Source organism: Lactuca virosa, chromosome 8 (genome assembly GCF_052849685.1).
Source record: "Lactuca virosa cultivar CGN04683 chromosome 8, Lactuca_virosa_CGN04683_v6, whole genome shotgun sequence".
Classification (NCBI taxonomy): Eukaryota; Viridiplantae; Streptophyta; class Magnoliopsida; order Asterales; family Asteraceae; genus Lactuca; species Lactuca virosa.
The window spans coordinates 9,966,366-9,981,727 of record NC_136433.1 but is presented as its reverse complement, the minus strand read 5'-3'; the positions used below and the strand labels follow the sequence as shown (position 1 = coordinate 9,981,727).

The following is a 15,362-nucleotide window of genomic DNA, read 5'->3' as shown; positions in this document are numbered from 1 at the left end:
TAGGATATGAGCGAAAAAAGTGAGATATTAAAAAAAAAAGAGAAATTACCAAAAAGTTGAAAGAATTTTGGAGCAGTCAAGTATGAAATCCAAAGATGAAAATTCTGAAGAATCAAAAAGTTGAAAATACCAAAAATCAAACAAAAAGGTGATGAATTCAAAGAAATCAAAGCAAATATCAAAGAAAAGATGAATTCCAAGAGCTCCATTGTGGTATAAAAGTGTAATTCTTTCTAGAGTTTATGTATGCTTGGTAGTTTAACCAAAAATACCTTGAGGTTAAGAAAGATTTTTGAGGATTGATTCGGAGGGTTGCAAAAATGAATGTCGTATAAGCTAAGGGGTGAAGGTTCATAAAGACTGTGAGTATTTAGGAGTGGGAAGTTCTTAGGAATTATAGACACAAATACATGCATTGTGGTCTTGGTATAATGGCTGGGTTTGAAATGGATTATTCTATGCGATATTGGTGAGATAATAAAATCAGTTTTGCTTGAGGGCAAGCAGAAGGATAGTGTGGGGTAGTTTGATAACGTTTATTTTATGCATATATTTATGATGTTTTCTTATTATTTTATACTATGTTTTATGCTAATTAGAACTAAAAGATACTTAATATGCTTTGAAAATATTCAATTACAGTTAAAATGGGAGCTGGAATTCAAAAGGAGGCGAATGGAGCTGAAAAGATGCAAAAAGGATATTGCTGGCAGAATGACCCCTCTTCAGTGTTTCGGGTATATCTGATGACTCGTAAGTCCAATTGACGAGATTCAAAATGTTCTGAAAACTAGACGAAATTTCCTACGACTTATGTGAGAGGCTATTTTTGCTAATTTCGCATTTATCTTATCCAAAATCGGCCTTGAAGATGAAGCATAAAAGCTGGACGGAAATTCCCTCCAAGTTACTTATTCCCCAAGCACCACTTACCTTATTTTTATTTGCTTAATCCCTAAGCCAACATTAGTTTCCTTATTCATATCCAACTCTAATATTCCATATTAATTCCATCTTCATTCAACTATAAATACCCCCATATCATTCATCCATTTGGATAATCTATTATTCCACTTCGACTTGTGCGACAAGAAAACTTCATAACTGCCGTTTTGAGGGTCTAGAAGGCGGCCAGAAGGCCGTTAAGCTGATAGGAGCGAAGATATGAAGGATTAGAGAGCGGATTCGTGTCGGTAATCATGTGGTTTGTTATCGTGACCATGTTTAGCATTCCACTGTGATACTATTATGTTTTTACTTTCTGATTTTGGTGTCAAAACCATTTGCTTTGAGTTTATGATTAGATGAAACCTTGATTATTGGATTAATTGCTATATTTGATTGTTTTATTCATGTTTAATTTATCTTGCCAAGCTTGTTAAAAGATCCTTATGTGTTAATGACAACTATTTTCTGTTAATTGTCAAGTATATTGACAGGTCCAAGACTAGAAAACTTAAATAAACTAACTAACACGCAATTTAACTAACTAGCAGCTAAAACAAGTTATTACCACTAAATTCAATAATTAAGAGGACTTATGTTTAGGTTCGACTCATTTGATCCCATGCCTTTGTGTGTTAATTTATAATTAAAAGTAGGTTTAAAACTAGTTGAGTTCACACACATCAATAATGCTTAATTAAACGCCTTAAGGTTTCCAACACCCAAACCATCCTTATCAAGGACGTCATAACAAGGTTCCTCTTAATCAATGTCATTTTCTTTGTTTCCTCGTCACCTCCCCCAAAAAATGTTTGCCATTAAACTTCAAGAAGGGATGAATCAAGTGAGAGTGAGACCATATTGATGCCCAACAGTTTCAAAAAGATCAGATAAGCAAAATAATTCGGGAAATGCTTGTAGCATGCATTATTTACCTATCAATTAGCACTTTTCCAAGTCTTGCATTGTTGGTTAAAAAGCATAATGGCACGTGGCAATTTTGTATAGACTATCACGCCTTAAACAAAGATTTTTCTCTCAAGAAACTCATTCCTCCCGTGTCTCTCTAAAATTCAACCACCAGAACCACCCTTAAAATCTTTCACTTCTCCTTTGCCTAAATCCCTTCGCGACTAACACCACTATTGATGCCATATCTTCCTTGTCTCCCTCTTTCTTTCATTATGTCATTAGGAACATCAAGTTGATTAATGATTTTGTCCTTCGGGCACCCAAAAGCAAAATTTTATTTACCACTTTTCGATTGGAACATTTATTCTCTAACAATTTCAGGTAAATCTCCTTCTTAATTGCATTGGTCCCCCGGGACGGAACACAAACATTCTAACCGACAGAGCTTAAATCAGAATTTTAAAACGAACCCATAAATTCACATATGCTACTAATTTCTAATAGATACATTTAAAGGTCTTTCAATATAAATGAAAACCCTTTTATTGAAATATAAAAAGGGAAATTTAAAGAAAATCCTAATATTTTGAGAAAAATTTAATAAAGTCATAGATTTATTTTTTTTGAAAAAAAAACCCAAGAAACGGCTAATTTATTCACTTTAGCCCTTTTAACATGTTCAGCAGGCCATGAGACCAAATCGTTAACTTTTGCAAAATAAATGAGACTTTTCTGTAAATCTCGTCAAAATTTGTGTATAATATATAAATGTATTTTTTTCGTATTAATATGTATTTTTATGTATTTATGTATTTTTTTTAAATTTTTTATATGTATATGTTTACGTATTTTTTATGTATTTTAAATGTATAAAGGTATTTTTTTTTATATATTTATATGTGCATCTAAGTATTTTACACATTTTTATGTATTTTTATGTGTTATTTTTATTTATTACATATTTATCTATATTTTTATGTATTTATGTATTTTTTTAAAGTTTTTTTATATGGATGTTTATCTGTTTTTATGTATTTTAAATGTATAAATGTATTTTTTACATCTTTATATGTATTGTAAGTATTTTAAATATTTTTATGTATTTATGTGTTATTTTTTAAGTATTACGTATTTATATATATATATTTTACGTATTTATGTATTTTTTAAAGTTTTTTGTATTGATGTTTTTGTATTTTTATGTATTTTAAATGTATAAATACTTTTTTTTTTTACATATTTATATGTACTTTAAGTATCTTAAATATTTTTACGTATTTTTATATTTTATTTTTTATATATTACATATTTATATGTATTTTTACGTATTTATATATTTTTTAAGTTTTTTATATAGATCCTTATTTTTATGTATTGTAAATGTATAAACGTATTTTTTTATGTATTTATATGTATTGTTAAGTATTATACATATTTTTTATGTGTTATTCATTCATTTATTAAATATTTATATGTATTTATGTATTTATATGTACATAAAAATATATAAATACATATAAATACATAATAAATAGAAAAAAATAACACATAAAAAATATATAAAATACTAAAAAATACAAATAAATACGTAAAAATTACATTTATGCATTTAAAATACATAAACATCTATATATATATATATATATATATATATATATATATATATATATATATATATATATATAGATGTTTATGTATTTTAAATGCATAAATGTAATTTTTACGTATTTATTTGTATTGTGTCACACCGGCCCAAAATTGAAGACTTGTCACTGTTCCATACGAGGCTCTTCCTTTAGGTGTTCTATAAAATTTGCATTCCTCCCACTCGTTACTAGAGAACATATTTTTTAGTTGCTCCTTCTTTTCGGATAAACTTTGTAATGTTAGAAAGGCGGAAGCAAATCTTGTGACTCCCGGTCGGATAATTTCCCTTTTCTTGGTGTGGTTTCTCATCATAGCCAAGGTTTTGTGGTGAGCATAAATGAAGATGGTTAATTTCTTGGCTTGATCTAAGACTCTCTTAAACCTTGGAAGTCCACCGATACCTTGAAAAAAAATATATATAACAAATTAACGAATTATAGTATAAAATAAGACATGTAAAAAACTAAAATAGTAAATAATTTAATAAAGAAATATAAATACCTTCGAGCATAAGGTTAATTGTGTGTGTCGCACATGATGTCCAAAAAATAGTTGGTCTTTTCTCTTGTAGTAACTTTGCAGCTCCCATGTTATTCGTGGCATTATCGGTCACAACTTGAACAACATGATCGGGACCAACTTGTTGAATGCAAGATTCCACATAATCATATATGTATTGGCTTGTATGTGATTCATTGGAGCATTCTTTTGATGATATAAAAACGGTACCCATTCTTGAATTTACACATAAATTCATAATGCTCCTTCTCTTTCTATCAGCCCAAGCATCTGTCATGATCGAGAATCCAATCTCTTTCCATTCTTCTTCATTTTTTTTCAACAAACTTTTTGTTCTTTCAACCTCATGCTTTAGAAGTGGATCACTCAAAGAATACCTAGTAGGAGGTGGGAGCCCTGTTCCAAATTGGCCAACAACCTCCAACATCATTTTGAAGCTATCATCTTCCAATGCATGAAAAGGAATTGCAGTTTAATATGCCCACCTACTAATGAATTTATGACACGCTAAAATTCTTTCTTTCCGAACAACATCGTTAAGATCAACTTTTTTTTTTCCCTTTCCCTTCATAATTTCCGGGTTTATTTTGTTTGCATAGCCATCCATGGGGCCTATATAACTTGGTGCTTTCAACCCTAAAGAATCTTCTATTTCATCCATTTCAGCACTATCATTTAACACTTGTATTGCCTCCGATCTTAAGGCCTTATCATGTTCGTGTTTAGCTTTCTTTTTTATCTTCCCTTCGTTCACAAAATTTCGCATTCTCAATTGATCATCTTTTGTAGAGTTTGGACATCGACTTACATTTCCCGACACATGACCAATATGTTGTTTCAATCTAGTAACCCCCCGGGAAACACTTTTCCACACAAGTTACATTTCACTGTATCCATCTTGTTTTTATCCGGGCAAAAACCATATTCCCAACCAATATCATCTGAGTTCCGTTTATGAGCACCGATCGAGGTTGATCCCACCGATGGTGAAGTCGAATTTTTGGATGTCATGATTGGAAACTGCTATATACACCAGAAAAATACATAAAAAATGCACCACTTACATTTCTGTGTTTCACTGTATACATCTTCAGGAATTATAATAACTAATAAAGTAATAAGTTAATAACACATTAATATAGCAAACATGCACCAAAACTACAACAAATCTTCAAGACTTCAACTAGATAGTTCTTATTCTCATAAAAAAAATCAGCATAACAACTAGTCAACTAGATAATAGCAACTAGCAAGTCAATAAGATGCAAGAAATAGAAACAGATGCAAGAAATATTGAAATACGAACAGATAATAGTTAGTCAACTAGTCAACTAGATAACATATCCAAGAAATATGATTAGAGCAAAAAAAATACTTAAATACATACATACCGATGGGAGAAATATGAAGAACAGATGATTAGTAGTTGCAGAAATCGGTACCCAGCAAACATATGAGAGAATAAAACATTTTTTGGAAAAAGTGAAAAACAAATAATCTCAGATTGATCGGTACCCAGCAAATAATCGGCTGAACATTAACTCAGCAATTTTTGGAAGAAAAACGAACTTAGATGCGAGAAATAGGAAGAATGCATACAGAAATCAACTCAGCAAACATATGACATTTGCTTCAACGACTGAGAGAGATAGAAATCGCATACCTGCTGAAGCTTCGTCGGAGTATGACGTATCGTCGGAGTATCTGTTCGATGGCGTATCGTCGGTGTCCAATTGGGGTTCGCCGGAGCCAGGTGGTCGTCGACTACAGCTGTATCGCCGATGTAACCTCCTATATTTACTACAACGATTGAGAGAGAAGTGAAAAAAACGGCGATGCTATGAAATACGAAACTAGGGTTAGACCAAATTAACATTTGACGACTTTGGAGCCATTTTTTTTTTAATTTTGACCACCTTTGACATTTGACTAATTTTGACTTTCATTGACCGTCGTTGACCGCCAAGCCCGTCGTTGACTGAAATTGACCAATTACCTTCAAACACCCCTAATCCTAATCGGTTGGAGAACGCCAAACGATTAATCCCGATTTCTGCTACCTTGATATATATATATATATATATATATATATATATATATATATATATATATACACACATGATACATAAAAAATAACACATAAAATTTATTAAAATACTTAAAAATTCATAAAAATACATAAACATCCATATAAAAAAACTTTTAAAAATACATAAATATGTAAAAATACATATAAATACGTAATATTACATAAAAACAACACATAAAAATATTTAAATACTTAAAAATACATATAAATACTAAAAAAGTTATATTTATACAATTAAAATACATAAACATCCATATAAAAAACTTTAAAAAAATATAAATAGGTAAAAATACATATAAATACGTAATACATAAAATATAACACATAAAAATACATAAAAAATATGTAAAATAGTTAAAGGTACATATAAATACGTAAAACAATACGTTTATATTTTTAAAATACATAATAATACAAAAACATTCATATAAAAAACTTTTTAAAAAAATACATAAATACGTAAAAATACATATAAATACGTGATACTTAAAAAATAACGCATAAATACATAAATAAATATTTAATATACGTATAAATATTAAAAAAATACATTTATACATTTAAAAAAATACATAAACATGCATAGAAAAAACTTTAAAAATACATAAATACGTAAAAACACGTATAAATACGTAATATATAAAAAAATATGTAAAATACTAAAATGTACAAATAAATATGTAAAAAAAAATACGTTTATAGATTTAAAATACATAACAATACGTACACATATATACATATAAAAGCTTATAAAATATGTAAATATATAAAAATACATATAAATACGTAAAAAATACGTTTATACATTATATACAAGTTTTGATAAAATTTGCAGAAAAGTCTCATTATTTCAGAAAAGTTAACGATTTGGTCTCATGGCCTGTTCAAAATGTCAAAATGGCTAAAGTGAATAAATTGACCGGTTTTTGGAGTTTTCCATTCAAAAAATTAAATAGTCAGTATTTTTCTGTTAAAAAAAAATAATTTAGAACTTTATTAAAACTCTTTTTCAAAATATTTATGACTTTTCTACAAATTTCCCATATAAAAATGGTTAAAATTTTCAAGATAGAAAATTCAAAATAAAACTATAAATTATGAATATTTGTATTTATATAAACAATATATTTTGTTACAACATTTACTCAAGTCCATTACATACTTTTGTGTTGCAACAATGAGTTGATTCAATTTCAACTATTTTCTAGTATTTTCTTTAGAGTTTAGTGCTTTATAGCTTTTTTAAGTTATTATCTATAAAAAAAATGAACAACCCAAAATTATATTACAATTGCTTATAAGGCTGTAACTAATAAAAAAAAGATAAAGTTTTTTATAACGGAAAACCTCATAAAAACCCTATACATTATACCTCAATGCTTAAAAAAACCCTTATATAATATTTTTGTACCAATTAACCAGTGTTTTTGTCCATAAGGGTGTTTGTAAAATAAATATTTACCATATAGGTATAGTTTTAAAAGTATTTACAAAATAGGTATGGTTTTAATTTTTTTTATTTTTTAATTTAACCTTTCAGTTATTTATTTATTTATTTTAATATATATTTTTTTGTAATTTTTTGCTGGTAATGTTTATCAATTTTTTAACAAATACGATTATAACAAACAATTAATTTTAATCTAAACCAACTTCTTATAAAAACCAACAAACAAATTTTTTAATCTAAACCAACAAACATCTTAAATTAAAACCAACAAATAACATCTTAGATGCAAAACGAATTCGTATGTACAAAACCAACAATGTTTTAGGTACAAAACCAATTCGTGTGCCATCAATGCTAATCATCGGTTGACAATCACCTGTTCTATTGCCTTCTGTTTTCAATCCAAGCATTTTTGTATCAACTTCATTGTCACTCATTCCATTGCTCACAACAAGAATTTTGAAAGATTGTGTAGAAATCATCATCATGAATAATGTCTTCTATGACATTAGCATCCGTCTACCAAAAACAACATCACCAATAGTAAACGAAATCAGTAAGCAACATCTACCATTAATTATTAAAATAAACTGACACTCAAAATCAGATACAAGAAAACAACATACAAAACTCAAAATCAGATACAAGAAAACAAAAATCATTTATTTAACCTTAGCAAAATTCTACATCAAAATTCAAGCTCAGAATCAATCCACTCTCTCTTTGATTTAAGCTGCAACTTGATATGTTCAATTCAAAAATCTAAACCTAAGCTTGTTCAACAAAAAAATCGACATTACCTAACAAATACACAAGAAAGTTCAAAATTGAAACTTAATAAAATCGAATCTGTTAGATGGAGAAATCGAAGCTAAACAAAGCATAATCGAAGTTGAATGTGTAGAAATCAAAGTTATAAGATGGATAAAAAAAATCATAACTGAGATCAAATCACCCGCTGATGTGGTCACAGATAGAACCGCCGCCGTCTATTGTAGTCGGATGTGGAGTGTTCGGCCGGAGCTGTGGCCGGTAATGGTGGTGTAGCTGGGTGAGACGATGGTTTTCTTCTTCCCCTGCCTGCGTTGGGCTCTTGCTTGCGTCGTTCAGTAATTTAGGGCACGAGATAGGTTTTTTTTACTAAATGGCAAAATCACCCTTATTGGTAAATACTTTCAAAAGTATACCCATATGGTAAATAGTTTTTTCAAAAACACCATTATGCTTTCTAAAGTTTTGTAATTCCTGGGAAGACTTTCTTCTTCTTTACTTTTTGTTTTTCGATGGCAGCAGGAGGATCTCGGGTTGAGATGACTTGTGGTTCTTGGTTTTAATGGCTTTCACGAGGTGTGGATTTAGAAGGTAAAGGCTGGAACTGTTGTGGTTCGTGGGTCTCGGTTTGGAGGTAAAAACGAAGGCAACAACAACGATTTTGATGGAGATGGTGGTTGGAACGAAAAATGAAAAGGGTCGTCGGCTTCTTGGTGATTCGATTTTCTTTTCCTTTTTCCTTTTCTGGTTAGTTGCAGGTCCAAACAAAGATGACGATGAATAGTGACTTCGGTTTTTGGCTAGGAAGAAAAGGGCTTCAATGAGGGATGGTTGGACTGTAGGTCTCCGGTTCGGGTGGAACGGAACTGAATGCAACTATTTTTTTGTTTTTTTTTTCCTTTTCTTGGTTGCAGGTCTCAGAAGTGAGGCTGTCCGAGAGGGAGTTCGGCTGGACGGGAACCGACGAAGGTAGCAGGTTCTAGTTCGGAGGTGGTGCGAGGATGCATGGAAGCGAGCAACAACTGTTTGTTGGTTCCAAATCAAGCCACACAGGTTGTGTACAAATTAGTACACAAGACACCGGTCGTTGTCTTTTCTTTTCTTCTTCTGGTTTGATAAAGTGGTGTTTAATGGCAAAGATTTATAAGGATGTGGTTAACTGAAACACTCTTATGATTTTGCAGGCTATACAGAGACATAATCAGCCTGAGAAGCAAAGAAACAAAGGAACCAATGTGTAGTTCTTCCTACTTCAAATATTGGTTCTCATTTTTAAATTTATGTCTAACTGTAAGGATGCAAATTCAAGAATAAAAATACTTGGAGATCTGCTTGAATTGCTAGATTCAAATGTCTCTAACATTGCAGGTTACCTCTTTTTTACAGCAAATCTAAAGGTAACTCATTTTTTTTTATCATTATAGGAAAATGGATGGCAAGCATGGTTAGTTGCTTCCATGAAGCTTGATATGTTGAAAACCTACAAAATGAAACCATAACGTGATGGTGACCCTAAATTAGTTGAACAAAACCATGTGAAGACCCTATTTTCTCTAGTTCTATGTCACTACATACAATCATCAAAAGGTGGATGGGGACGATGAACAGTGTCCTTACTTCTCCTTGAGTCTTCTTCTTTCAATCTAGATGGTGGATGAACAGTGACTCCAAGGTTACCTGTTTGGGTTAACTGGTCACAAAGCATGAAAACAATCAAAGTTAGAAAGCATAATGGTTAATTCGTATAAAAAGATTATATAGGGGTTTTTTTAAATATTGGGATATAGCACATGGGGTTTTTATGAGGTTTTCGCTTTTATAATTCCACATATAGAGATACAAAGAAATAAGGTACCAAAATCCACTTTCCTAGGCATTCCCATGCGTCAAAGACTTTAAAAAGCTTTTTATACTTCCGAAGTACAGTAAATGTCCAAATCATAGTTTCAAGACATACGGAGGAAAAGAAACTGTAACTATTTTCAAGCATATATCGCAAAGGAGAGAGAGAGAGAGAGAGAGAACATACATGGAGAACTCTAAACGGCGACACCGCATAAACGATGAGACGTCAAGACGAGAACATGGGAGACCGGTTTTGACACTTTCCGGCCAACCAATGCGACGGACGCTAGGGTTTCTGAGTTTTAATTTTAAATTTTTTAAGATTTGTTTTCTGAAAAAATTGGGCTTTTTCATAGAGGTTCGTATGGATTTTAAAATTCTTATAAATGGTCAGGCTTTTTTGGATTTGATTTGAAGATTTGAATTTGTATTTTTGTAGATTTTCTCTGCAATCCCCTTTAAGGTTCCGCCACTGGATCCCTTCTTTTCTTCTTCTTTCTGATTATCTAAGAAATAAAAGCTGTAATTTTTGGTTTCTTTATTCAAAGTTGTTCATGAATTGAGGTTTGGATTCAATTGTAGTATCGGATTATTTTTAACCTAGTAGTCACTTTACTTTTGTGAATTAGGTCAGCAGTGAGGCTCTTAGATAGAACGACATTGTCCAGCTTGCGCATAGAAAGGCTCTCAAATATATCAAATGCAAAGGTAATTATATTTGTGTAATTCTTGGTGAGTAGTTGTTTATGTGGTTTACTCTTATTCAATTTCTTGAAAAAAAATGTCTTTTTATCAATCAGATACATGATGTAATGCAGTCAGAAGAACCAAAAACCTACAAATATACTTGTCACTGATAAATAATATCACCTGTTTCTTCAAGTGGGTATTAATTTGTTACTTTTGTTCTTGAAATTGAAAGAGACGATGATTTACTTTTGACTTTTCATGTTTTATTATTCTGGCAGCTTTCTTGACGGTCAACCTAAACAAACAGGCTGAAAGGAATTGCTTCAGGTATTATCATGTGCTTTATTATTACATACTTTCTTGATACATCCACCATATATGACCCATTTGTTATGTTTGAATGACTAGAGTTAGTTTTTATTCATCTATGACCTGTCTCCTTCATTCAATTAATTCATATTTTTATTATAATACATGCCTTTTTGGATATAGATGCTTGGTGGTTGCCAGAAGGCACAATTTAAGTTTTCACAAGCATAAACACAAATCATATCATTGAGTTATGCCTAAATCTTCATCCCTTGACTGATCATATTCACCATGACATACACCTTTTGCAATTATTAAATGGTACTGGAACATTATGAAGTCAATAACTATGATTTTACCATATCTACTCCAACATGATTTGCTCCATATTTTTCATATAATTCTAACAAAGATTTGAAAAATGAAGTTGTCTTACATATCTTTAGCTGTGTTTGAAGTATTTAATAGATTTTGGACAGGAGGTTGAACTTTGTCAGATTGTTTTTGGGCTGGTATCTTCTTGCTTTACTAACACCTGTGCAAAATAAATATAAATGTTAATCAGGATGATAACAAAGTTCTTATAAAAATAGAAGTAATATGGAATAAAAATAGACTTTTTGGAAATAGATGCAATGCACATATTGTTATTAAGAATTCATGATGATGGTAAGTCATGCCAACCGTAGGCTTCAATGTCCATTTTAGTTGATCGATTTCTCTTTGTTTTCATTCTTAAAATGCTGGAACTTTTATTCATTCCTTCATGCCATACACAACCATTTACATACATATAAAGTATAAACAGCAACACATGCACTGTATGTGTGGCTGTGTGTGTGTGTGTGTGTGTGTGATTATATGTGTAAGTGAAAATACATTGGTATATTAGACAAAAAGTGCTTTACATGTTAAATCTCAATGTGGGATTATGCTCTCAGAATTTCAGGCAGCTACTAGTAATCTTTCTCAATATCTTTGTTTCTAAAAATCTTTATTTTTATTAAGAACATATTTTCTAAATCTTTTATGCTTCTAATAATGAAATGCAACCAACTTTGGGTTGGTTGCCAGAGACAGGTCCTTAAGTAAAAAAAAAACTATAATTTGACATAATTATTTGTTTAACATAAAGGAGAAGATGTGCCCTTTACTAAGTTGGCTGCCATTTGAGAAAGATTTTCAGTATATCTGATGCAATAGTACCTTAAATGGCTGCCATTTTAAAAGTAATGAAGAAGCATGAAAAAAGGAAGTGATGTTGGTTTCCTTAGTGTACTGTACCATTTCTTTCAGGTCAGAAAATTTGATTTTAGTTGTTTTTCTGGTTGCACCTTTCTCAAATGTAACATAAAAGACTTTATTTTACAAATTAATAGAGTTAATAGAGTTTTTCTCCATGAGGAGCCTGGCTTTTTTTGTAAATAACTTCAGATTCAGTAAAAAGTTTAGTCTTTTTGTGGTGATCTTACTGCATTACAGATTCATCTTTCATCAATTAATATTTTTTCTTTACATCTACAAGATTTTATATATTCATTAAAATACCGTTTAGTAAAAGATGAAAGTACCTTTAAACTTGAAACTTTCTTTTGTTTTTCTTCCAAACCTTGTTGATATGTAAAAGGTAAACAACTTCAATTTCTTCCCCCATTGCTTCTAGAAGAGAAGCAAAGATCTCAATGAGATCCCTTCTACCGTTGGTACGGTATTCGTTCATTTTTCGGCGGAGATATGCTCTCAACAGATCCCGATATTGCTCTGTCAGGAATTGATTTTGGTGTACTCGGATGGCCTCATCCTTATGATTTTTCAAAGCCCGTTTAACGGTTTCAGTTGTACGTGTGGGAGTATTCACCCCATTGGCCTTAATGCTTTGCACATAAATAATCCAGCAGTCATCCTCCCAATCACTTTTATTTTCTTTATCGTACGCTGCTGCTGGCAACATTGTTGCCTCCAGATTGGCAACAACGTCCGGACCAAATTCTATCATTGCTGCTCTTGTCAATCTTTGGTATTCTGCCAGCTGGTAATCCAATGCTCTGCAATAAGCAACACGTACCCGATCCTCCCTTAAAGGCAATTCATCTGCAAACATGCATGCTCTCCTGGTCTTGTAAATGAATTTCATGCCCTCTTCTCCTTTTAACCAGTGAGAAAACCTGTATAGCTGCTTGGGAGTGCACTGTGCTTCGGATGTAAAGAACTCTGGTTTGGCTCTTTCAAGCAACTTTGATATTACCCCCCTGGTAATAATTTTGTCTCTAAAGATGCTAACTGCTAAATAAAATTTATCGATAAGAATTCCATGTTCATCCATAAGCGTATCTCTTTTCCAGTTTGCAGTCAAGAAACCAAATGGAGTGACAACAGCTAAAATATCTACCAATCTTCCATCCCAGTCTGTTGGAGGCATCCTGATTACACATCATTAGTAAGGGTGAGATCAAATTATGATTCTATAACCAGTTAGATTTTTTAGAGTATATTACTTTGGATAATCATCTAATTGACCACATACTTTCATTTATTTGTGTTTTATTGCATCATTTTTTAGTGTATGTTCCTTCTTCCTTACTTTCAGCTTTTTGAATACTGTGTTAATTTACATGTTCCATAAAAGTAGGATGCTATTTTCTGCTTTCTAAATCCTAAGCAGGAAATAGCATCATACTTTAATCATGGCATCCTACTTTAATTTATGTAGTCACAACCCTAACCAAGTATTGAGCAAATAAACAGGAGTATATGTCATATTTGCTATTTATTGAACATAACTTAACACACAATTACTACATTTAATAAGAGTAGAATTGATGTTTGAATAGATGGAAACCAACCTGAGAAGTTGGAATTCAGATACAGCTTCACTAATCTGTGGACTGAATAATAGAGAAGGAGAAACTCGTCAACATAATTGTTAAACTGAAACGTGATTGTAATATAGAGTTCAGAATTTGCGATTTGATGTAAACGAACCTGTGAAATTGAAATTACAGTTTCACTAATCTGTGGACTGAAGGAGAAATTCGTCATCATAATTGTTAAATCGAAGTGTGATTGTAATTAGGAGTTTAAAATTTGCGAATTGATGTAAAACGAACCTGTTAAGTCCAAATCCAGAGACACACCTTCACCAATCTGTGGATTTGAATGATAGAGAAGCCGAAGTTAGTCATCATAACTGTTAAATTGAAACATGAATGCAATGTGGAGTTCAAAATTGACAGTGAGAGAGAGAGAGAGAGAGAGAGAGAGATGAGTGAGAGAGAGGACCTGCACAGGCGGGAAACAAACAGCTCAACGAACGAATTAGGTCAAAATTGCAAATTTATGGTTTACCTCTCGATCATTTTTTTTAATAAACAAAATAGAAGTGCATAAAGGGAAAAATTGGGCGTATCCGCTGAGCCTCGGAGTGATTTTTTGAATTTTGCACGTGTGCTTGCGATAATGCATTTGGAGGTGAATGCCTTTTGACCATTTTGCTCGTTAGTTCATTTAATTAGCTCTTTTCAATATATGTTGATGTGTTTTAAGCAAATTGGACTTCAAGATGGCGGGCTTAATGTATATTCGAACAAAATTTAATGGATGGAAGGATAGTAAAAATGTTAAGCTAGTTTGATAATATGAGTTCCTACCTAGCAAATATATATATATATATATATATATATATATATATATATATATATATATATATATATATATATATATATATATATAGATAATAGATATAAATTGGTCTCCGAACTGTAAAATAAAATAAAGAGTGTATACAAAGTATTAAGACAAAACTGTAAAATTGGTTTTTGAATTCTAAGGTTTTGTAAAAAGTAAAAACTGTGGTTAAATTCCGACTTGCATGAAATGTCTAAAATCAAGAATTTTAAAAACTTTAAAAGTGGTTAAGACCTTTTTTATTTGTTACATTTTATAATTCTTTAACACAACACTTACCTTCTGTTCTCTCCATTGTTCTTCTCCTCCTTCCTCTCGTTGAAACCTCTAGAAACTAAACCTAGGCGACATCTAGCGCCTCTCCACTCTGCCACCATAACTTTCGTTCATGGAGCCAAAGTTGGAGGTGGATATGCATCCATCTGATTCAACTCAACGGTGGCAAATCCACCAACGCCGCCCTCACTGCAAGATTATGTCAGCCCCAGTCACCGCCAGTTC

At 31.4% G+C, this 15,362-nt stretch overlaps 1 long non-coding RNA gene across 8 annotated transcripts; it reads left to right on the top strand.

Annotated features, from left to right (window-relative positions):
• The first annotated feature begins 10,231 nt into the window (after window positions 1-10,231).
• On the top strand, window positions 10,232-14,215 carry LOC145132031 (uncharacterized). Of its 8 annotated transcripts, XR_013717850.1 has the most exons (6): window positions 10,232-10,536; window positions 10,618-10,641; window positions 10,808-10,886; window positions 10,979-11,060; window positions 11,147-13,429; window positions 13,520-13,763. It is a non-coding gene; the product is annotated as an uncharacterized LOC145132031 (long non-coding RNA). The 8 variants fall into 8 exon arrangements; XR_013717852.1 differs by lacking the exon at window positions 10,618-10,641; XR_013717847.1 differs by having other exon boundaries at window positions 10,618-10,886.
• The last annotated feature ends 1,147 nt before the right edge of the window (window positions 14,216-15,362 follow it).